The sequence below is a fragment of the Podarcis vaucheri genome, assembly GCF_965113315.1.
Source record: "Podarcis vaucheri genome assembly, chromosome: 1".
NCBI lineage: Eukaryota > Metazoa > Chordata > Lepidosauria > Squamata > Lacertidae > Podarcis > Podarcis vaucheri.
The window spans coordinates 39,644,062-39,668,263 of record NC_138759.1 but is presented as its reverse complement, the minus strand read 5'-3'; the positions used below and the strand labels follow the sequence as shown (position 1 = coordinate 39,668,263).

The following is a 24,202-nucleotide window of genomic DNA, read 5'->3' as shown; positions in this document are numbered from 1 at the left end:
AAAAGTTGTCGCCATTGGGGCACTTATTTTGTGTAATGAGCTCCCTATGGAGATCAGATGGGCACTGATAATGGAGGGCTTTCACAGAAAGTTTAAGACCTTTCTGTTTATCCTGACATTTCCTGACTGCTGATATTGAGTTCTTGTTTCTTCTTGTTCCTGCTGCTGTAATTGTTGAAATAATATAACTATCTAGATGCTTTCGCTGTTGTTATTTACTGTTTTTAATAGTTTTATGTATATTTTGAACCACTTTGAGATTCATAAAATTATAAATGAAAGTGTTATGTAAGTTTTAAAAATAGATAATAAAGAATCTGTAGGCAGAAATAGGATCAAGTAAATAATTTAAAATATGTAAAATATAGTTTTATGCGATGAGGGGGTCTGACCATGGGAAAATATTTTTTAGGCATTCTTAAATTAACTTTTGCATAACAGAGGTGACTTATAGCTGGATCAAATTATGGGAATTTGAAGGAAACGGTTTATTCATAGGGCGTGGTATCCAACAAAGTAGTTCCATTGGCACAAGCAACAAAACCTCCTATCCTTCTGTGCTTCCTAAATCTGTTCTGGGTGTTTTCCTAACCCACCAGAGTAGATTTGGGGGCAGTGCACTGAATGAGGAGAAATTCCCTTGTGCAAATGGAAACCTTTGCTCTAACGAAGCTAATTTGTTGCATGCAACAGGGAATTGTAGCCCTGTTCGTTTATTATAATGTAAGTTGCTTTAGAAATCGTTTTCGGAAAAGCAGGGAATAAATAAATAAATAAATAAATAAATAAATAAATAAATAATATGCCTGAGTATTTAAATCGATATGCTATTTACTGAAATCTCTCTCTCTCTCTCTCTCTCTCTCTCTCTCTCTCTCTCTGTGTGTGTGTGTGTGGACTGCAACTTCTGTGTAGGTCTCAGATGGAGTTTATGACAGCCACATTGTGGTATTCATTGAAGTGGTCAGGAGTTCCACATTCATGGGGAAAATGGTTAGAAGATAACCAAGGAAATAGCAACCCATGTAAATGCATAACGAAAGAAATTAGGCATTCACAGCATTATAAATGTGATACATTTAAAAACAGATGAAATGTGCCTCTCTAAGGCTGATATAAGAGACGCGGGTGGCACTGTGGGTTAAACCACAGAGCCTAGCACTTGCTGATCAGAAGGCGTTAAGGCTGATATATTACAGTCAAGTTAATGGCACTTCTTTATGAAAGAATCAACTGCAGCTGGTGTGCAAGTTTATTCTTATTCTTATTCTTTTTTTAAAAAAATTAAACATTTTGGCTTGATTTTGTTTTCAGGTTGATAAAGGTAAAGGTAAAGGTACCCCTGCCCGAACGGGCCAGTCTTGACAGACTCTGGGGTTTGTGCGCCCATCTCACATTTATTGGCCGGGGACCAGCGCTGTCCGGAGACACTTCCGGGTCACGTGGCCAGCGTGACAAAGCTGCATCTGGCGAGCCAGCGCAGCACACGGAACGCCGTTTACCTTCCCGCTGGTAAGCGGTACCTATTTATCTACTTGCCCCCGGGGGTGCTTTCGAACTGCTAGGTTGGCAGGCGCTGGGACCGAGCAGCGGGAGCGCACCCCGCCACGGGGATTCGAACTGCCGACCTTTCGATCGGCAAGCCCTAGGCGCTGAGGCTTTAACCCACAGCGCCACCCGCGTCCCCTTTCAGGTTGATAGCACATTATTTAAACATTATGAAATGTATTCTCATTTATATCTTCAATAACAGTAATTATTCTTATTTGGACATAAAATAATACAAAGCTGAAACCACCATTTACTTACTTATGCTACCTTTAACCTCAATTTGCAGCATGGGAATTACTGCTAATTTCTCACCATATATCTTCATCTGTCATATTTCCTCACTCCTTCTCTTTCATGCTTAAATAATCCTAAATATCAACAACAATGGAAGGAAATTGTCAAGAGTGCCACTGGCGCAACCCATCTTTGGTCAGCGTTTGACTCACTTGTAGTTTAATCCAGCATCTGAAGACCAAGGATTTCAATTATAACATGAACTCAGATCCATTTTCCTATTAAAAGGATTGAAGGTTGTTTTAAAAAAAGAAAGAAAGAAAGCAGATCACTGTCCTCTTAATGAAATGACATAGCAGTCCAAAGTGATCAGTCTATTGTTTTAAAACAAATGCTAATACAAAACCAGTGGTCCTACTGTGCTGCGACAGCAATTCAGCTACTGTGCTAAGGCACATGGTGAGTCACTGTGCTGAGGCAGCAACCCATAGGCTCAAATCCCAGCACTGGCACACGGGAACCGCTGACCCCAATACTGGCATACAGAGGCAGCACTCAGGCACTGCCAGCCAAATCTGTCCTGAAGCCACCTTTAAAAAATCAGTTCATTTTTAAAAAGTCTTTGAAAACAGCTTCCTTGTCCCCAGCAGATTTCTGGCTGTTTTAAAATTTTAATGCTACAATCCTATACTCATCCACCTGAGAGTAAGCTCCACTGGACTCAGTAGCTTGTATCATTTATCAAATTCTGCACCACCTTTTACTGTTAGTTGCTTTAGCTAATGTTGAGCATCGGTACTTAGAAGCAATAGTGAACAACAACAACAATAACACAAAAAGGTAAAGGACCCCTGGACAGTTAAGTCCAGTCAAAGGCGACTATGGGAGACAGTGCTCATCTTGCTTTCAGGCCGAGGGAGCCGGTGTTTGTCCACAGACAGCTTTCTGGGTCATGTGGCCAGCAGGACTCAACTGCTTCTGGCATAACGGAACTCTGTGATGGAAGCCAAAGTGCACGGAAACACCGTTTACCTTCCCATTGTAGCAGTACCTATTTATCTACTTGCACTTTTGGCATGCTTTTGAACTGCTAAGTTGGCAGAATAATGATGATGATGATGATGATATATTTATACCCTGCCCTCACTCAGGGAGGCTTCCAACAAAATATTAAAATACAGTAATGCATCAAACATTAAAAGCTTCCCATTAAAAGCTGGGACAGAGCAATGAGAGCTCACCCCATCGCGCAGATTCGAACCGTTGACCTTCTGATCAGCAAGCCCAAGGGGCTCAGTGGTTTAGAGCACAGCGCCACCCGCATCCCTCTCAGGAAGGAGAGGAAGTGGGGCGAGGAGCACCAGATCCTTGCCACCTTGTGTCCTGCTTCCCTCCTGGTAAGCAGTAGCATCTCAGCTGTCAGGAGGTCAGGTGAGTACAGACCTACCACCACCTTCCAATACTGCATAGAAGTATTGTCTTCTGTTGACTAAAACAGAGAGCAGAGGCAACAGAACTGGGACCTCAGAAAATCATTCCCCTAAGCATTTTATAAGCACTTACATTTCCTTATAATCATTTAACCTGCAAGCACTTCTGCCCCCCCAATCCATTCTTGTCAGAAATCCAAACAACAATGCAGTTTTAAATGGTTCAGACTGCCATCTTGATTCAAAATGGCATCCAACTCTGAAGAGGCATCCAAACACACAGTAAACGAGCAAGCAACATTGTAAAATATATAGCAGATTATAATTAAAATTAAATAATTTGAGTGCATAGAATTCTGAAAACAGAATCTTTGCAACTTACTTTTGAGGTTTAACTGCTGGCTTACTATGCTTTGCACTTACTCTATGACCTGCACAATGTAAACATAAATGGAGGGCTATCCTGAGGCTTGTATTACGTTTCAAGGTTGGATGTTTGGGGGAATTGTGGAAACTAGGCTTTTCCACTGGGATGGAAAAGATGCTAAGGTGATGTTTCTGAAATCTCTCTGAACTATTTCCAACTTATTGTGCAGTTGTCTTTCTACTTGACTAGTTTTTCTTAATTAATATAGCTGACAATTGTTCAGTATGAAACATGTCTCTTTGCAAAAAAACCCCCCCAAAAACTCGTGGGACAAGAAAGGTGGAAAAAATGCTCAGCTAATATAATCTTCCCTGAAATATCCCTGAGCAGAGTTAATTATTTTTAATGCTGAGTTTAGAAACTTTTATTGGAATTCTTTTAAACTATGAAGATTGAAAACTAGCAGACTGAGTCTCAGCTACATGAACCAGCTACATCAAGCTGGTCCTGTAGTTTTAAACACACTTAAAGCCTGGCTTTGATCTTTTAGGTGATGAGTTCAGTCATATCGACCTGAAATGAAATAAGGCAAAGCAAGGTCAGTATCAAATATTTGCCATCAGTTAGCAGGCATTATTAGTGTGGGATTTATTTCGCACAATAGCCAATGCAATATTTATATCGAGATAGTGAAGGTTTGAGATGCATCTAAATTTAATTCAGTATGATTTGAGGAAGGAACCACAGTTGCCGTCTGGAGTGAAAGCATCTTTAGAGAAACTGGACCCTACCTAGTGGATGAATTCTAGCTATTGGGATGACAAATCACCTGCTGCTCAGAGCACACAGGATGGGACCATAAAGTGGTCCAAGGAAGCACTTTCGCCTTGGAGTTTACTGAGAGTGACTTCTGAATAAATATCCAAAGGATTGGGTCGAACATCTGACTTTCCATACACATTTTCGTTAAAATCTATTCTGATCTTACGCTTTTCACACATGCTGTGCGTAATGCTAGGTGTCAGCCTAGAATTTTCAGCTATGGAAATAAAAGTGGAGCACAGCAATTTCACCAGGAACAAGGGGTAGGGGGAATTTGCGCCTCTGTGGTGCTCAGTCACACAGTCTGAAAATCAGATCAGCACTTTCTTTTGCATCAAAAGAAAGCCCATTGAAAACAGTTTCCATATCATGCAGTCTGACAATTCCTCTCTACAAAATAGGGACTCAGCCTTTTAACAGCCTTGCAGACAATGAGAAAGGCAGCCATGCATCATGTTGCAGGGCAAAATGAGACGGACATAAACGGCTTGTTCCATGTACAAGGAACCTTTTTCAGACTGGAGGCCACCTTCCCTGCATGCCAGTGGTGGGTGTGGCCAGAGCCCCAAGAGGGGTGTGGCCAGAGGCAAAAGTAGGCACAGCAATGAATGCATTTCTTGCCTTTGTGCAATATGCTACATTCCAACTGAGCACATCCCAGAGGTTTACACACACACACACACACACACACACAGAGTGCCAGATTTACGTATAAGCTAAACAAGCTATAGCTTAGGGCCCCACTCTCTTCGGGGGCCCTAAAAAATGTAAAGGGGGAAAAATTGGATGTACCTTTCCAAAATATAAGATAAAAAGCAAATAAAATAAAACCTACATACAGCAACAGTGACAAATGGATTTAGATACCTATTAGGTCTATAAATTACCATTTAGCATATGTACTACACAAGAAAACTGACAATTTGTTGTTGACAAATGACAGCTGGACATATAAATGGCCCCATTACCTTCAGTAGCTTAGGGCCTCATCAAACCTAAATCCAACCCTGCACACACACACACACACACACACACGCACGCGCACACACACACACACTCTTCCCACTCCATTTTTCATCCAGGCCAGTAAGAGGCATTATTACAATTCAAGTAGCCTGGCCTGGGGAGAGTTTCAACACGAGATAGAGAGGCTTCAGACCCCACCCCAGGCCTGAGGTTCCCCACTGCTGGCTTCCTGAGGCTACACCATAACCATGGGCACTTTGTTATACTTTGTTATAGAAGAGGAAGAAGAGTTTGGATTTGATATCCCGCCTTTCACTCCCCTTCAGGAGTCTCAAAGCGGCTAACATCCTCCTTTCCCTTCCTCCCCCACAACAAACACTCTGTGAGGTAAGTGGGGCTGAGAGACTTCTGAGAAGTGTGACTGGCCCAAGGTCACCCAGCAGCTGCATGTGGAGGAGCGGAAACGCGAACCCGGTTCCTCAGATTACGAGTCCACTGCTCTTAACCACTACACCACACTGGCTTCCACACTGGTTATGCACCTTTATTATTTTATTACCAATTAAATGTGAAACTGGAGAAAACAGGCCATGGAAAACAGGCTATGGAAGTGGCATAGGTCCTTCTCCCTCTTGCCCAAAACAACTCCACCAGCCTTTGCCCACACAGTGATGCTGATGCCACTTCTCTGGTGTGGAGCTCCCTGTTTCACCTGCCCAAAGTGATGGAAGTACCACGTTGGGATTCCCACTGGCGGTGGGAAGGAGATGAGTTGGCTCATGATCCACTGGGTCCTGATCAGGCCCTACTACCATATCTCGAAGCTGTTGGGTCAGATCTGGGCCTGGTTGCTACCGCAGCTCCAGGCTGCCATAGCATGGAGCAAGGGCTTGTCACCTCAGCATGCATCTGCTACAAAGTTGTGAATGCAGTGATGACTACACCACTGTGTATGGCAAAGGCACCATATCCTAGGGGCCCAGGTCCCTTCACCACCCCAATAAAATATTTGAGGGGTTCACCCACCCCCCCAAGTTGATGGGCATTGCCATTGCCACTTCACTCCAAAAAAAGGAAGAAACCCACGACACATTTAAAGCACATCCAACACACATTCAAAGCACATGACTTCTAGCAAAGAATCCTGGGGATTATAATTTGTCAAGAATGCTAGGAATTATAGCTTTATGAGGAGAGAAATATAGTTTTGGGGGAGTCCTGTGCTTTAAATGAATGGTGTGGATCTGCCCTAAATGTTGATGAGCAACTTCAAGGCCCCTGCTGCTCTTGCTTTCTTTGGTTTTAAATATTTAAACTGGATGACCAGACCTTCAAATATAGACCAACTTTAAACAGATGACTGTCCTCTGGCAGTCCTTCAGAGGACTATCCAGGCATGTCATCTAATTGGTGTAGGGTACCATATGAAGTATCAAACGTAGATATAGTAAGCAATATTTTAAACACTTCAGTATCCCACTGAAGGATACAAATATCCTTCTACGTACTTGCAACCTGGGTTGGCACTTAAGGAAAAAGCTGGAGTGCAGTTCTACTAAGTCTCAAGCCAGGTTGCAATGATGTTGAAGGCAAATCTATCTTTTCTAACTTAACAGTTGAATGGTAAAGTAGAATGCTTTTGATGGTACAACTGAGACATTGCTGTCTTTTTTCTTTTTAGCACTGAGGCTGAGCTCCTTCACAAGTTTGACATGGGGAATTAAGAAAAGGGCAGGTTCCTAAATCACTTTTGCCGGATCTTTTTTCATCCCCCCCATAAGTCTCATAAAACAGAACTTGCCCTATAATTTATTCAGTTGGGTCATATCACTATGAGAATACATTATTGACAAATATGTTCTACATAATTCAGCTACAATAAAAGCTTTACCCTTTGCCCATATCATATCCCTGAAATATTTAGTCTGCATTATGCAAATATTCTTTACAACTTTGGCATGCCATTACTCTCTGCTTGAATTTTGTAAGTGAGAAAGTCTAGCTTTACTAATGTAACAGTTGAATGAATAAGCTGCAGGGTAGAATCGCAATGGCTTTTGAAGACACAGTTGAGAGGAGTTTCTATCTTGCAAGTGTTTGCATTTTCTTTTTTAGCTCTTCATTTGGTGTCTGCCCAAATGAGATTCAGATCGTATCAGGCCTTTTGGCATTTCTAACTTTTCTCTTTCATAAGGTGCATGAAATCAACTCTAGGAAACAAATGGTGATGCTTGAAAATTAGAAAGAGATAATGATGCAAACAGGGGAAAGGGTTCTTTGTAGCCGTCCTTGAAAAACATTGCAGCCTTAAGTAGGGGAAAAATCAATTGCAATTATTATATGCAAACAGCGATAAACTGTGCATCAGTAGGATCTCCAGCATTCTTGATATTAACAATAATATATAGCCAGTTCACACACACATTGACTGTAACAACAAGTGATGACAAATAAAGAAAAATAATTACTGCAGATAGAACTTTAGCTTGTTCCAGGCTCAGTGCAAATCAAATACCTTTCAATGGAGACAGCTAGTATGCTCAGCCTAGAGCTGAGTGATGAAATATAAGAAAAATATACTTGCATGTGTGAACTAGCTCCAACTGTATGGATAGAATGTGTGGTTTTATCATTTGGGCCATAAAATGTGCACCCCTCTTGGCCTCAGTTGTGCTCACTTCTGTGTGGTGCTGAATACAGCAGAGGCCTGACTCATATAAAAACTGAGGGCCCTCACATACCTGACAGAAATCTTCTATGCTGCAAAAAGTGTTTGATTCCAGTGGAAGAAGTAATGCAAATCCTGTTGGCTGTTTTATCTCCGTAGGAGAGGAGTTGCAATGAAATGATAGATCAGTCGTACAAAGGGCTAAAGTAGGGGTAGGGATCCTCAGGCTTGGGATCAAATGTAGTTTTCCCCCCCAGGTCACATCTCCTCCCCAGGCCACACATTTCACTGGCCCTGCTCCACAACTTCCTCCAGTTCTTTAGCCTGACTGGAATATGGCTTCCAACAGTAACAATTGCACCCTTCCCTCCCCCTACTTTGACAGGTGGAAGTGTGGGCACCTTTTGCACCCAGCCCACTACCTGAGAGATGATCCAGATGCAAAGCGTTTGTTTTGCTGGGAGGGAGGGAGGCTGGACCGACTCTGGCACCACCTCATCTTTCTTTTCTGTGCATTCTGGCTGGAATCTACCTGTCCTCCCTTGAGCCAGTGTGATAACTTGTCTTGGTTACCAATTTCCTTTGCATCTGTGTATGATTTCCCTGCCCCCCACCTCAAGGTCCTGATTGGGTTTGAATCTTCCAGGTCGTCGTCCCCACATCATGTTGGGCTAGGCATAGAATAAAATGGAATCAGAAGCAGAAATTGCTGCACAGTTTGTGTGGTCAGCAACAGAAATCAGTGAAGCAAATATGTATTTGTTCAGATCAGTGTTGTTGTTCCTAAATCCACAAATGATACATATATAAAGGTGGGGATTACATTGTTTCAATGATTCCTTTACATCAAAATGAAAGTAGGTTCCATAAGGTATGCAAGTAGCTATGTAACTTACATAAAATAGCACTCGACAAAACCAATAATGTACTATTTTGCAGAAACTGAACTGCAGCAGATTGGAAACAGTGCTGATTGTAACAAATGCCTGTTGGAGTGGAAATCACTGCCTTCTTACATCTGTTTGTTGGGCTGGTGATGTTTAGCAACCTTTAGGTTTCCTTCCTTTGCCATATTTGACAAATACAGTGTGGGCTTAAGTGAACTGGGACATGACGGAAATATTCGTGAGTACCTTGAAGCACCTTCTAGGAGATGAAGGGGTGCATCCTCAAACCTGGTCCTCAAGCAAGGCTGAAGGGTGGGGATAGAAGCCCTGCTTGAGGTCTGGCCTGCTCACCCAATCAATACCTCAAGACTGGAGGGAGGTGATCATTCCCTTGATGAAGTTAACTTGCTTGCCAGAGAGGAAGGGTTAGGAGTAGGGAGCATACTACTCTGAGGCCTAGGGCCTAGGAAACTGCCCCCCCCCCAAAAAAAATCTGAGGCTGAGGCATTAAGAGCCTGCACTGTTTCGTCTGTGTTCACAAAGCAGTCATACCTGTTTGCAGGTCCTCTGTGACTCATCTCCCATGGGGATATTGTTGCCATGCCTCTCGGTTGCTTAGACAGAATGACGACTTTTGAGAGGCTCAACTGTAGCCTACTGTACAAAGAAGAGTCACAGCCAACATCCCATACACTATTGGCATGGTGACCCCAGAAGGTAGCCCACAAGGAAATCCAGCCTCTGGGCTAAAAGAAAAAAGAGTTCCCATCTCTGTGCTAAAGGACATGAGTTTGGCCTTACATTTGGTGTCCTGGCAAAAGGTCTTGATGAAGTAAAGCTCAAATAGATTTGAAAATTTCCCAAACTCTAAAGGTAAGAGTCTTTCCCTCTTAAGCAGTGGCTGAATCAGGAGGCTTGCTTTAACAGGTCAGCTGTGTTAATAGTACCTGCATTATTAATTGCACAAAATCAGAAGCACAAAGCAAGTGAGACAATCTCCTTTATTGGACCAATTAGTAACAATGTTGAAAGTGGACATTTGAGTGAACACAAAACGCTTCTTCCAGCTTTGGCACCTGAAACAAAATGAAAAATGTTGTGTGTTCAGAGAACCTGGCTGAATCTAGAGGGGGTTGTTTTTTATGGTAAAAGAGAAGCAGTGCTGAATCAGGGGCTGTTTCCTTGCTAAAAGAAATCAGGCTGCACAAAGCCCTAGGGAACAGTGTGTGCAGCTCACTATTACGTTCAATAATTGCTCTGTGTGTATTTTTCTTGTTAAATTGAAGTCCAATCCTAAACCATTTCCAGATTTCACTATGTGCCTTGTAGGGAAACAATTAGCACCATACTGTCATAGATGTAGATTGTTTCTTTTCTTCCTACATAAAATCTTACATGTTTTGTCCAGTCCAGATACTGCCATTTGTTCTTGTACAGTAATGTTAAGCTTGATGTCACTAAGTACCATTAGAATTGGAGTCAAGAGGTTCTTGTGCATATTTACACTGATGAATGTTGCTGTCGCTCTGTATCATGGGCACTAGAAGTACCTGCAGCAACAGAAAAGCAAGAAGCAACAAATATTTGAGTTGCTATTTGGAGCTCAGCTTCTAGTTCTGGGTTGGTGGAAGTTTTTTCTCGTGACCTTTCACAAGCAGGATATTTTATCTGGGCTGCAGCTGTTCAAATCATGGAACATATAACATATGTACCTGCATGGAAAAACAGATGATTTGGGCAATGGGAACCCATTTTTTTGGGTGGGGGGACTGGGATATGCATGGAACACAGGATGTGTTTGTAACAACCAGGCATTCCGCAACAGTTTTCAAGGCAAATGACAATTCAGTGTCATTTCTTTTTAGAGGGAAAAACTGGGCAGGAAGTCTATAGCAGTGCAATCTAATGCCTGTTTTCTGGTAAGTAAGGCCCACTTTGTTCAGTGACCCCCTTAGTCACTGGGAAGTCTGCACAAAATAATTGTTTAAGATAATTGGTATGTCATCACATTTTATAGCATGGATAGGAAACTGGATCCAGCCTGTGGATCAGATCCTCACCTTTCCCACAGGCCAGTTTTGAAAGTGTCATCCACCTGTCAATCACTTGACATCATTATGACATCAGGAGACAGCTTCCATGGAACTTGCTCTCGGGGCTGTTCAGCTGATTGGCATTCAGGGCTAGCCCCTTTTAAGGTGCACTGTCAGTGCCAATCAGCTGATCGGGGCTGACAGCGAGTCCCATTGAAGTCAAATTACAAGCATGGTTTGAATTAAACAGACTTTAAAGGGAATCACTGTCAGCTGATTGGCACTGACAATGAAGCTTCACAGGGGCTTGCTCTCAGCACTGAGCAGCTGGTTCACCCCAATGACTTCACTACAAAGATGGAGACTCCTTAGAGCAGCTGACCTGAGTAGGGCTCCTTGCTAGCACAGCTCAGCTGGTTGGTGCTGTCCAGAGCTGGCCCAGCCATGAGGCAGGTGAGGCTGCTGCCAGTGACGGAAGAAGCGCTGCTGCCATCACCAACAATTTGGGGCAAGACTGTGGCCATTTGGGGCAAGATCTCACCGGAAATCAATGTGATCTTGCCCCAAATTGGCACCAATGGTGGTGGTGCTTATCCAGCTGTGGTGGATGGGGCAGGCACATTATGGTGGCAGAGATGCAGTGGCAGCAATAGGGCAAAGAGGCACTTCCTGGTTCACCCCAAGCAGTTAAGCGGGACATGGCGCCCCTGTTGCTGTCTTTCCCCATTTGTCAAGGAGCAAACAGGAGTGGACCTCAGCTTCCCATTTCCGTCCTGCTGTCACATCTTTTCCTGCCCCACACTTAACATCAGATGGGGGTATGGTTTGAGAGGGGAAACTGCCTCTCAGGCCAAGTGAGGACTTCTTCCAGGTCTGATTAGGTCTGGGTCCTGAAGGCTCCCACTGCTGTGTTATAGTTGCAGGTTTGTTTGTTTTCTTTGGAAAACATTATATTACATCACGTTCTGAAGCTGCTGAAATGACAAAATTATGGTCATTGCCTCCATTATGGGAAAATGAAAGTTATGGACATGTAAAATGTTGTGTACATTTATCTTATATTTTGTAGATTTCAACTAGGTAGTTGGCCTGTGTAAGGAAGTGTATCTGCTGTTTGCAATTGCAGGTAGAGAATGGAGAAAGAGATTCCTCCTCTTTCCCCCCCATACAGGCACCCCAATATGACTGAGCCTTTCATGTAGTGCTGCATTTCCTTATGGAAGGATGACTGATTGATTTCAGTGAGATCTGTTGAATGAGATAAAAGCTGCAAGTGTGGGACTCTTCTAAAATCGATATTTCGTACAGCAGAAGGAATGCACTGCATCTTTTATTAAACATGCAATTGAATTCGGTTATGGCTTTTGGAAAATTACTAATGTTTGGCAAATTTCCCAGATCTTGTTATAACTATATTTAAACAATCAGCATTGCAAGGATGTTTGAGTGTAACATCATTAACTTTGACTGTCTAGTAAGTTTTATTTATGGTATTCATTTAATTTTTCCAATTCTGGGAATAGACTTGTGCTGCCCATATAAAGTTATATTGCTATGCTTGCTCTGTCTGGTAGTTTTGCATCCAACTTTACATATTCTTAACAGTTTCAGGTTTGCTAGAAAGGCAAATAATATCTCATTTGGAGGCATGACTCTAGCGGAGAAGAAGACTTATAATTTAGTAATATGCATCACCTGGAAATAATGGAGTCTTTTGTACCTGTCTGTCATGTGCTGATTTTGCTTAATGACAGGGGCCAGTAAGAACATGCCCCTAAACTGGGGTAGCCAATGTGATTCCTGCCAGATGACACACAGAATCAGAGAATTGTAGAATTGGAAGGGACCGTGAGAGTCATCTAGTCCAACCCCCTGCGATACAGGAATTAATGACACTGGACTCCAACTCCCATGAACCACAGCCAGCATGGCTAATGGTCACTGAGCACAAAGATCTGAGAGTAGTTTCTCCATACAACTGAAAGTGTTTAAAGGCATCCTTAAGTTTAGCCATCCTAATAAGTTCATGGTTCACGTGCAGAGTTTTCTAAGCGTGTTCAGTTGAATGTGTGCCGAAGCCATCTTCAGTTCTTTACCCTCAATGTGTCGAGGTCTGAAAGGAGCCCAACACTGGTAGACATTAGGAGCAGGGCTTGCAATGCCCATTCCCAGCCCTCTGCACAAGTTTAACCCTTGAGTGATAAGTAAACATCTGAAAGGGGCTATTGTGAAGCAGCTATAGGAAAGTAAAAGTTGGGATAGGCTATGGATCAAGGGCTGATGAGAACACTTGGTACTCTTGGGTACCCTTGATGTTATCTGAATCACTCTGAAGACCAAAACATTTGCAATAATGAAAGTCTAATTAAAAATGAATGTCTTGTGGAGAATCAATTGATGCTTTAAAAGGCACTGACACAAAATGTAGCTAGCTGGCCACTCTGGGAAATGGGATGCTGAACTAAATCAGGCTTTTCATCACATCCAGCAGGACTCTTCTTATGTTCTTAATTAACTGCATTTCTGCTGTTCTTTGACTGAGAATTATTACTGCGGTTGTTGCTGTTATTCACCAAATTTACAGAATGCTGCCTCAAAGCATTGTTCTTTAGGCAGCTTCCCAACCTAAAATGATAACATGCTATTAATTGTTATTATTTCTTAAACTTATTAGTCACCTTTTGGGCAGTGCAACCCATGCAACATACAAAACTAAGTGACATATTTTAAAACCAAAGCGTTCATATTTTTAAAAGGTAGGATTAAAACATCCCACCGACCATATAATATCCCACCACATATAAAAACACAATAAAACATTTTTTTTTTAAAAAAAAAACCTTCTCTATACAGCAGCCTTTCTCAACCTGTGGGTCCTCAGATATTGTTGAACTACAACTCCCATCATCCCTATCTAGTAAGGCCAGAGCTCATGGATGATGGGAGTTGTAGTCCAACAACATCTGGGGACCCACAGGTTGAGAAAGGCTGCTATACAGGATTGCCTTCAGACAGCTTAGGGATCAGATAACTCCATACCCTCCAACATTTCTCCAATGAAAATAGGGACATCCTAAGGAAAAGTGGGACCTTCCAGGATCATATCAGAATCTGGGATGGCTTCTCTAAATCAGGGACGTCCCTGGAAAATAGAGACATTTGGGAGGTCTGCAACATAGATACAGTGGTCTTGGAGAATTTAAAAATAAGAATTTTCTAGCACCAGAATGGCCATAAAGAAGTCACCAGATGAATCTCTCTGGGAAGGCTAGTCTACAATGATCTTGGCCACATACTCAGAATGGCTTTGTTTGCCATGTGTAATAAACCTAGTTTCCTATATACTTTCATCCAGCAGTCTTACCAGACTATATATTTACAGAACACTAACATGCTGTGTCTCTGCTTCCACCTTCTGATGTGCTTTCGGGAGAAGATGCTGGCTGCTTTCTTCCACACACTGCTGCTCAGCAGTGATAGTGGCAGCCTCCAGAGAATAACCTCATGAGCTGCTGCTGTCCTCTTAAATGAGCTAAATTTGACAAATAGAAACCTTTCTTTAAAAAACCGTTTCCTTCGTTCACTTATGCTTAAAACCACTTGGCTGGTTCATTTTGTGTGTGCTCAAGACAAATAAGAAGAGACAATGGATGTCATTGTAAGCCCTGTTCCGTGCCCAATAAGCACGGGCCGACTTTGCCCAGTGGCGCTGTGGCCCATAGATTGCAGCAAAATACTGGGCAAAGTTTTGCCCGGTATCTTCTCTGTGTGATGGGCTCATGGGAAAAATGAGCCCTTGCTGAAAAGGGGAGGGGAAAGCCTGTCTATATAAGCTTTCCCTGGAGCTCACAGCCATTTTGCTTTGAGAGCTTCCCGCCCGCCTGCCCTCAGGTTAGAGCCTTCACTGAGCAGGAAAGGATTTTTTTCCTCTTAACCTGAGTGGCACTTGGTTGGATTTCCTCCCCCTCCCCCGGCCTTTCCCTCAGTGAAATTATGTCTTTCCTTTGTTAGGCAGAATAGTGTTGTTTGTATGAGGGCGGAAATGGCATTGGGCAGGATCAACATAGTATAGGGGGGCCCCCATAAGGGGCCTGAAGGGAGAATTGACCATGACAAACCCAAGTACGGGTTTGGTATCTGCCTGGTTGGTATCTGCACCCTGGTGAGACCTTGCTTGCTTGGCTTGTACCACGGCAAGGTTCAACACTGGCCGACTCCCGTCATATAGGTTTGGAGCAATCCAAACCCAGCGGATCCATTCCATCAACATGCGGCTTGTGGAATGATGAACTGATCCTGGGAACCAATGCCATGCCAAACCTTGCCTTGCCTGCTGCTGTCAGTAAAGAATTGGCCTGATTTTATCCCATCACAGTTGTACAGTCTGGTTATTTTGCTGCTCCCATGGGTCACATAATGCGCCTGCCTGTGCAAATCTGAATTTCTGATACAAATAGCCTTCAGAAGTAAAGCTGCAATTCTCTGCACTCTTACTTGGGGATAAGTACCATTGAACTCAATCATACTTAGAACTCAGTTATGCATAAGCATGCACAGGACTTGGATGAACCCGAATACGGGTATTTTCTGCCTATCTTAGATTGCCCTGCCAACTTATTTTGTCCAGCATCCTGTTCCAACAGTAGCTGAAAAGATGCCTATGGGAAGTCTATATGCAAGACTTTAGTACAACAATACTTTCCTCACTTGTGATTGCCAGTGACTGTTTTTCAGATGCATCCTGCTTCTGACAGTGTAAGCAGAACATCGGTGGCTAGTAGCCACTGATAGCCCCATTCTCCATGAATTTGTCTAATCCTCTTTTAAAGCTATGCAAGTTGGTGGCCATCACTGCATCTTGTGGAATTAAATCCCACAGTCTAAACTATGCATTGTGTGAAGAAATGTTTTCTTTTTCTTTTCTCTGTTCTGAATCTTTGAATATACAGCTTCATTGGATGGCCCCAATTTCTTGGATTAGAAGAGAGGGAGGAAAATGTCTCTCTGTCTGCTTTCTCTTATGCACCTCTATCATGCCATCCCTCTCACATTTTCACCCCAGATGTTGTAACCTTTCCTCCCAGCAGAGTTTCTCCATCCTCATGATAATTTTGGTACTGCCAGGCTGAGCTATGTCCACTTCCCTTCTTCTTGTCATTTCCATTTGCCTCAGTTCCTCAGACTTCCTTCTTGAGAAAATTAGTTTACATACAGAAATCTGCCCTACATCTTTCATTGTGGAAGACAGATGCAACTAATTTATTCACTTTCTCTGCAATCTTATTTTCCTCCTTTAGCAAAACTCTGACTCACTTTTTGTCCAATGGTCCAACCTCTTCCAATAGCTGGCTTCCTGATTCCAATGTGTTTAAATATTTTGGTGGTGGTAGTGGTCTTTATGTTTTTAACAATGTGCTTCTTGATTATTTATATTTTTTGCTTCCCTTATTGTCGGTTTGCATTTCTTTCATCAAAGTTTGTGTTCCCTTTTGTTCTCATCGTTTGGCCAAGACTTCCATTTTCTATTAGTTGCATCATGGAATATAGAGTTTGTATCTCATGTAAGTTTGATGTCTTGCTAGAGATCTTTTGAAACTTCCTGAGAAGAATGTGCTATTTTTAAGAGCTGTCTTTTATGCCCTATGACTTAAGCCATTTCTTTTGTGAACCTTCAAGAACATCAGCTGTCTCAATAAGCCTCCCATCCTCCTCATCAATCATAGAAATGAAAGAAAAACCCAAACTCCAAGGATTGGGTTATAAATCCAGCAGTTCCATCATCTTTCAAGTCTGTTCTATAATAATCAACTCTTTGAGTGCCACTTTGAAGTTTTCTGTTTGTTGGTTACTAAACACCAAGCACAGCCCTTATCACACAAAAGCATGGGCCTACACTTTGTGTTTTCCTTATTTCAATAGCTGCTGTTTTTCTGATGAGAAGAAGGAGTTAAAACATCTGCAAGTTAACTACAATTGCTATTCAAGATGCTTTCACAGGTTGAAAGGCATCCAAGTAGAGTCTGAATGTCACCAATATTCCCATTTGTATAATAATAGTGTCACAAAGAAATGCATTTATGATATTATGCAGTTGCTTTGGTATATTACATTGTCACAAATAATAGAATTTCACAGGGATAAGCGGATTAGTGTTTTTCTGAATTGAAAGAGTCCTAAAACTAAATATTTTCTTGTTTCCCTAAGTATTCTGATTAAACTCTCTTAGAAATGGATGTCAACCATTCCACAAGTCTTCTATCACATTTTTTTTATCTCCCTAATGTCTAAGGGAGGCCTATTTCACCCTAAAATATAGGCCTGATGATAATAAATGTTTGTAACTTACGCATAATGTTTCTTAAATAACAAGCCTCTTTCTATACATGACACCATGAGTAAAATCTTTCCAAAAGAGCATGCTGAATATGTTTGACATAGCCAGGAATTAAATCTAACGCTTTGCAGCAAAACTCATTTTGTTATAAAGGCCCCCTATAAAATAAAATGTCCTTGTTATATAATTTTACAAGACTCTTCACAAAGTTCTTGTGCACTAGGGGTACAATTCATCAAGAAATACAGCACACCATGCTTACTGAAACGAATGTGAACTAAGATCACTACTGTTGATCTCATTTAGAAGCATGCAGTTGAGTTCAAGATTGTATGCCTATATTGTTTGAAACTAGGTAGTCTCTTGGGGCTCAGCACAGTTGAAAGCTGATGAACGATTCTATTCCGAGGAAATGCCTTTTATTCATATACTCATATAGCTGGAATGGACCCATCTAATCCAACTTCTGCTGAAGCAGGAACCTTCACCCAGCCTAGGGGAGCCAACTTGGCCCCCAGGTTATGGGTACCCAGTGTGCGCGACATCATGTCCAAAAAAATGGTTCCTCATCTCTGCTGTAAGGAATGCAAAAATTATTACCTCTCATATTGTAGATTTGTTTTTTGTCAAGACTATGTTACCTTCTGGGCAATCTTCTTGGGGTCCAGAGTCAACACCTGTTGTTCCTGAGGCACTTCAAGCAAAACTCTCTTTCAGTAGTGGACAGCATGGTGGGGACTTACTTTTCTTGAAGAGCAGTCCACCTCCACTCCAGGAAACATGGCAATAGTTTGTGATACAACTTGGAGATCACCTGTTCAAAGCAGGACAGGGGGAATAGAAATTGTACTGGCAAGGCAAGTCTGTTGAGGATTTCTGCTCTTTTGAGCCCAATAATGGATTTTGTTATAGTCCACTGTAAGTTAAAAATGTAAATGAATACATAAAATGTTGCACCCCAAATTCTCTTCAGACTTTCAGTGCACTGCAAATTATTTTTTGCCAAGCATCCTAATTTCCGAGGACAGAGGAGCAAGCAAACTTCTAACAAATGAGCAAGACTAATGAAATCACTCTTCAGTCCTTCCATCAAGCTCCATGTACAACTATGTTTCTGCTGATCTCTTGCAATGGCTGACCTTTGAAACTGACAGAACATTCACCACTGATGCTTTTTTAAAAGACATCTATCTCGCCTGAGCACCAAAAAAAAAAAAAAAAAAAAAAGAGGGTAGAAAGAGGAAGCCAGACATCCAAGACCGACTTATATTTATATGTGAATCAAACTGTCATTTTTGTTCTGCTAGTGTCTGTTATCACATCTGGACAAGCAATCATTCTCTAGGTTAGTTTCGCACAACCTTGAATTTTTAGGAAAGTCCTTGAGAGCTAATGCAGCTGCTTTATGTAGCGACAGTTCATGAGCGCAAGAGTGCTATTCAGAAATCTTGGCAGATAAGCCCACTAATAAACATTTAATTTACAGCCCGTACAATTCTTTTAGCTTAGCAAAGTGCTTCGTGCATCCATCTGCTTCTTCTGATTTATTAAAATCCCTATTTAGCGCCTTGTTGCCTTTAGGAGTTGGGGGCTGGAGGGAGAAACAGGAGGCACAATTGTAGGCAAGGCAGGATTGGGGTCTGAAATACGTTCATGATTCAGCAGTGATGAATCCAAATTTTCATTATCCACTTATTTCAGGATTACAGATTGATTCAGTATGCAGACAAGTTTATATATATATATATATATATATATATATATATATATATATATATATATGTCTTTTTCTCCTGCGTCTAATTTATTGCACCGTCGTGAATAAGAAGCAGGAACTTATGACATCACTGTGCATAGAAGGGATTAAAGTAGATCATTTATACCTGGGGCACTAGGCCAAGGCCACGCTAAGTAGCCTACATGGCATTAAATACATAACAAGCATAATTTACAATGAAGGGACTGCTGAATAATCATTATCAACCTCGAGTACAAAGTTTTCTGATGAATGCCCTAGGTCACGAAAGAAACTTCGAGCAAATTAAATAATACATAAGGAGTTTAGCACTGTAATATCTTACGTTATACAAAAACAGGTTCTTTCTCTCTATTTGCATTAATGTAGTTGGGCCAAGACTGAGGTTGTGAGAGCAAGCACATGAAACTGATACATGTTTTGCTCATCTGATGCTGAGATATGATGCTGATATGAGTTGTGGAAGTAAGTGTATGAAGCTAGTATGCGTTGCACATCAGTGGGATCAAAAGGTTAAAACTGATCCCTTCATTGGATGAATGTGTAACAGGAACACAGAAAGTATTTGAATTAACTCTTTTTTGTGCACTCTTTCTCTTTCTCTGAACCTTTGAGTATATTCCTTGTCCTGACTTCAGAAATAAGGATTGGTTTTTTTTGGAAAACTGACAAAAATTCTCCATATCAAATGACTCACACCGTACAACCTTCATCTAAGGCCCTCTTTGTGTGCCTCTTCCACAAGAGGTCTGGAGGGTGGCAAAGCAAGAAGAGGCCTTTTCTGAGGTGGTTCCCCATTTGTGGAATGCTCTTCCTTACATATCTTTAGGTGCAGACAAAAACATTCCTCTTCTCCAACGTCTTTGGCTAATTAACAATCCATGGCCTTTTAAACTGTGTAGGTGTGCGGGGTATTGTTTTTGTTTTTTACTGTGTTGTTATTTTTGTGCTTTTATATTGTGAACCGCCCTGTGAGTCTCGGATGAAGGGTGGTATAGAAATTTAAGTAATGCACTGAGTGATTTAAATCCAGTGTTCGAACATTAGAGGATGTTGCACTGTATAATAAAAATGGATATCCACAGAAATGAAGTCCATTGTTTTCTGTAATACTGCCACTGATCTACTCCATGGTGCTCACAAATATTTCTGCAATACATATCCTCACAGGTTTTGAGTCAGCAGACAAATTCAAAATATCAAATAAGAAAGTGCTTGGATGACATCTGTATTCATTTGTGCTCTTACCTCACTGTGCGCTGACAATAAGTCAATGCCTTGAAATGTTCAAAACAGACTGGATAGCAGGGCCCGGGCACAGTTTAAGGGCAAAACTCAGAAAAGATCAGCTAGGCCACTGATCCAATGTGAAGCATTCAGAACTCTACCTAGAGCATAGCTGCTCTGGATTGCCTGAAAAGTTGGAACCACTTACTCCCAAGGGGTGATTGTACTTCAAGTCAGCATTCCAACATCTGGCAGCTGACTGCGCATTTGCACCTTTTAGTACTTGCACCCCTCTGGACTCTGTCTCCCCCCTGATTCTGTGCAGGGACCCTCTGGACTTTGCAGAGGAGGTTGGGGTTCCACGACCCAAGTCAGACCCAGATTCCCTTGCTCTGGCTTCCCATCGACTGACGTAGTCTGCTCCTCTGTAACATGTGCCACTCCTCTGTCTCAGGAATCATCATGTCAAATTTGGTGGTGATAACTTCAAAGGTGTCCAAATCAGTGCAGTATTGAAGGTCCAGTCTGCCATCTTGATTCAAAATGGCACCTTAAAGTATCCAGACATAGACCAAGCACCGTTTCTCAATCTCAGGAACAAGCATGACAACTTGGGTGACAATGTAGTCAGAGCTGACCAAAGCAGTGTATTTTCAAGCAGTTCAGTCCATCATCTTGTATCAAAATGGTAGCTGGCTGTTTCCAAAACAAATCTCAGGAATCATCGTCATTGTTATAATCATATCATTTTGTGATGATAAACTTGAATTTACTTATCTGCTTCAAAAGCTGAAGGCAAAAGCTGCAATACCTGGTGATTTGACAGTACCAGTTCATACAACTGTGTGGTATGACAGGTTCTATGTCTGCCCAGCAAAGATAGAGGCATATTATGGATGGACAGAAGGTTCTTTTCCAGATAGGCAATAGATAATGCCATTCACTTGCTCTAGTGGTGAGACTGATGGACCAGCAGAGTGAGAAACAGTAGAGTTTAAAGACCTGGTCCTATCTTCTGTTTCTGCATAGGCCAGATGTCCTACAGGAGCGTTAATGACTTGCCATATCTGGCAGATATGGGCAAAGGAACATTCCACAGTGGAACATGGAGGTGAAGAGGAGACGCACAACATTCATAACACCCAACCATTCCTTACACTAACTTTTGGAGGGCACCACATTAGGTACCCCTGGCACAGAATCCATTTTGAAGTTTCAGCTCTTTAGAAGAGGAGCCCTGCTCTGGCTGCCAGACAATCTTCCCCTCCAGGATGGTCTCACGCTGACAAGGAACAGCAGGGTGCAGAGACAAACAGGGCATCTCACTCTACGTTGCATGCAAAACAAATAAACCACGTTTTGGCATAAAATACAAGTACAATAAGCATAAAAACAGCTGGTTCCTTCCTACTAATTAGAGCTAAACAAATAATTCACAAGGAATAATTTCTTCAATAAATTTCTTCTGTCCTTTTTCACAGCTGTTCTGCAAACAGAGTCTATTTTAGAGACTTTATGCATTATTCATAATTAACCATTTGGGGGGTAGAGAATGAAGTATTTGCCCTGTATTGTGACTAAGTGATCTAAATGACAACCAGGGGTTTAAATTCAATCGCTGCCTTTTCTCTCTCGCTGCTGAGAATATTGGTTGCAGGTATTGTGTACGTGCGTTTAGATAAGTTAGTTATGTAATGTTCTTATGTCCTTAGTTCATGAAGTGGTATAGATGGATATCCCACAAGTGCGCTTAATATGCAACACATACCGGTCCTGCCTCAGGTGTTGCAAGGCCTGCTAGCCGCTGCCGATGATGATGATGAAGATGATGATTTCCCGCTTTCCATCATATGTCTTCTAGCAGCTTTCAAGAAAATATGCAATATCCATGCATTTGGCATGATTTATGAAAAAGGGAGGAGGCTTACGCATAGGTCCTCATGCAAGTGCAACTCAAGCCAGTGCAACTGGAGTTCTGGTTGTACCCAAAGCCAACCTGCACACATGCAACCTGCTCACATTGAATCGGGGAAATGGTGCCACAGGTTGCATGATGTCTGGCCAGAAGGGACAGTCTCACCCATTTTCCGTTTGTTTAGTGCACTTGTGTGGTGGGTGACCTACTGAGAAGGGATATTTGGTGGGATCCAAAGAAATGCATGCATGATGGGGCTGGTGGAAGCTCACATCTTTCCTCATGACCCCCATCTCTGAACAGGATCCTCAGATGGTTCAAAGGAGCCTGATGAATGGGATATGGCACAGGTGAGAGGGAATGGGGCACCCCCCCACAAACTCCATGAACAGGAGTTCCATTTGTGTAAGTTGCCTCCACATTGTTTTCAGGGATGCCTCTTCTCTGCTCTCTGTGCCACAGCCCATCCCATGTAGGCTGGCCCTTGAGTGCTGTTGCGGCCAAGATGACCTCATAACAGCATAAGATTAGGCTTTCGGGTGAGTTTCCAGGCATAATAAGCTTTGTTTCATATTTGCAGTGGCACTGCTAAATTCCCTCCATGCACAACCATCTTCAGCTTCACGTGCTTGCCAATGTGTGGAGATAGTTCCACCATGTGCACCAGGAATACACATATACATTTCCTTGCTGGAGTCCAACAATCTCCACTTGGTGCCCTCAGACTGGGTGGCCAGTCACTACAGACAATACAAAGCTAGGTGGACCATTGGTGTGACTCAATATAAGGCCATTTGCTATGTCCACCTTATGGAAATAGTTGAGCTTATACCTGTGTACTTCTGATTCACCTAGTCATATATGTATATGGCCTCCAAAATGACTGCATAAAACAGCCTTTTCCAATCTGGTGCCCTCCAATCGCCATGCTGGCAGCAGCAGATGGGAGTTGGGTCCCCCAGGTGTTTGGGGGTACATGTTTGGGGAAGGCTGGCATGAAAATAATGAGACATTTCTGCCACATGTGTGAGTGAATGATGTCTTATTGGGAGCATGTTCAGCTGAAATCAACCAGATTGAAATGCCCATGTTTACTCCAAATATTTATTTGATTTATTGTGCAGGAAAGTATAATGATAAAATACCTGGAATGAGTTGCTTTGTGTATCTACTTGTTGCCAAACTTTTATCTTCTTGAATAATGGTTATTTCCTGCTCCCCTTGCAAGATCTTTAAAGCGGCTCCAGTGATGCACAGTGGCTTCTGCGAAAAGCTATCAAAGGCATATGTCACATCTTGAGTGCTGCGTATCAAGCCCATGGTGGATTTCAGGAAGGGAACTGTCTGCCCTTGTCATCTTTAGAGTAGCCCTCATTACATTTCAAAACAATTTCAAGAGAGTGATGAGATGTGGAATCACTTTGTTCAATTTGCACTTGCTTCCTATAGGACTGATGTTTCCAAACCAATGGGGGATCCTCAGAGTCCTTCGGATTCCTCTAAATAAAATGTGCTTTCATTAATAAAATTAGCCTTCTCGTCGGGAAAGGTTGTTTCATTTAATTATCTGGATCGGTATGCAGTTAAATGTCACAGACAGCGGGATTTGGGTAGGGGAAAGAATCTCTTTACTTCATTAAATTATTTCTATTTCCAGCAGCCTTCTTCCCTGATTGTATTCTGTGTTATTGTTATTAACATTGGTTACAATCCAAAACAGCTATGCTAGGCACATCCAAGGGCTTGACCATTCTCAGTGGAAACTTTGCCTTTTCTTCTCTGAAGAGAAACTTCCCAGAGCTGCTGTGCCATAACTCAGACTCCATAAGGAGTCTGTCCGTTGTCTGAGAACTTGGTCCTTTGTCTGAGAACTGGGGTGTAGATCTTTGTGAAGACCCACACTGGCAAGACCATTGCCCAAGAGGTAGAGCCAAGTGATACTACTGAGAATGTCAAGGCCAAGATCTATGTCAAGGAAAGCAGAGGGTTAGGATTTCATACAGGCCCCAACT

At 42.1% G+C, this 24,202-nt stretch overlaps 1 long non-coding RNA gene across 1 annotated transcript in view; it reads left to right on the top strand.

Moving 5' to 3' along the window:
- The window catches only part of LOC309542848, a 680,556-nt gene that overhangs the window by 472,972 nt on the left and 183,382 nt on the right, over positions 1-24,202 (top strand). The window lies entirely within an intron of this gene.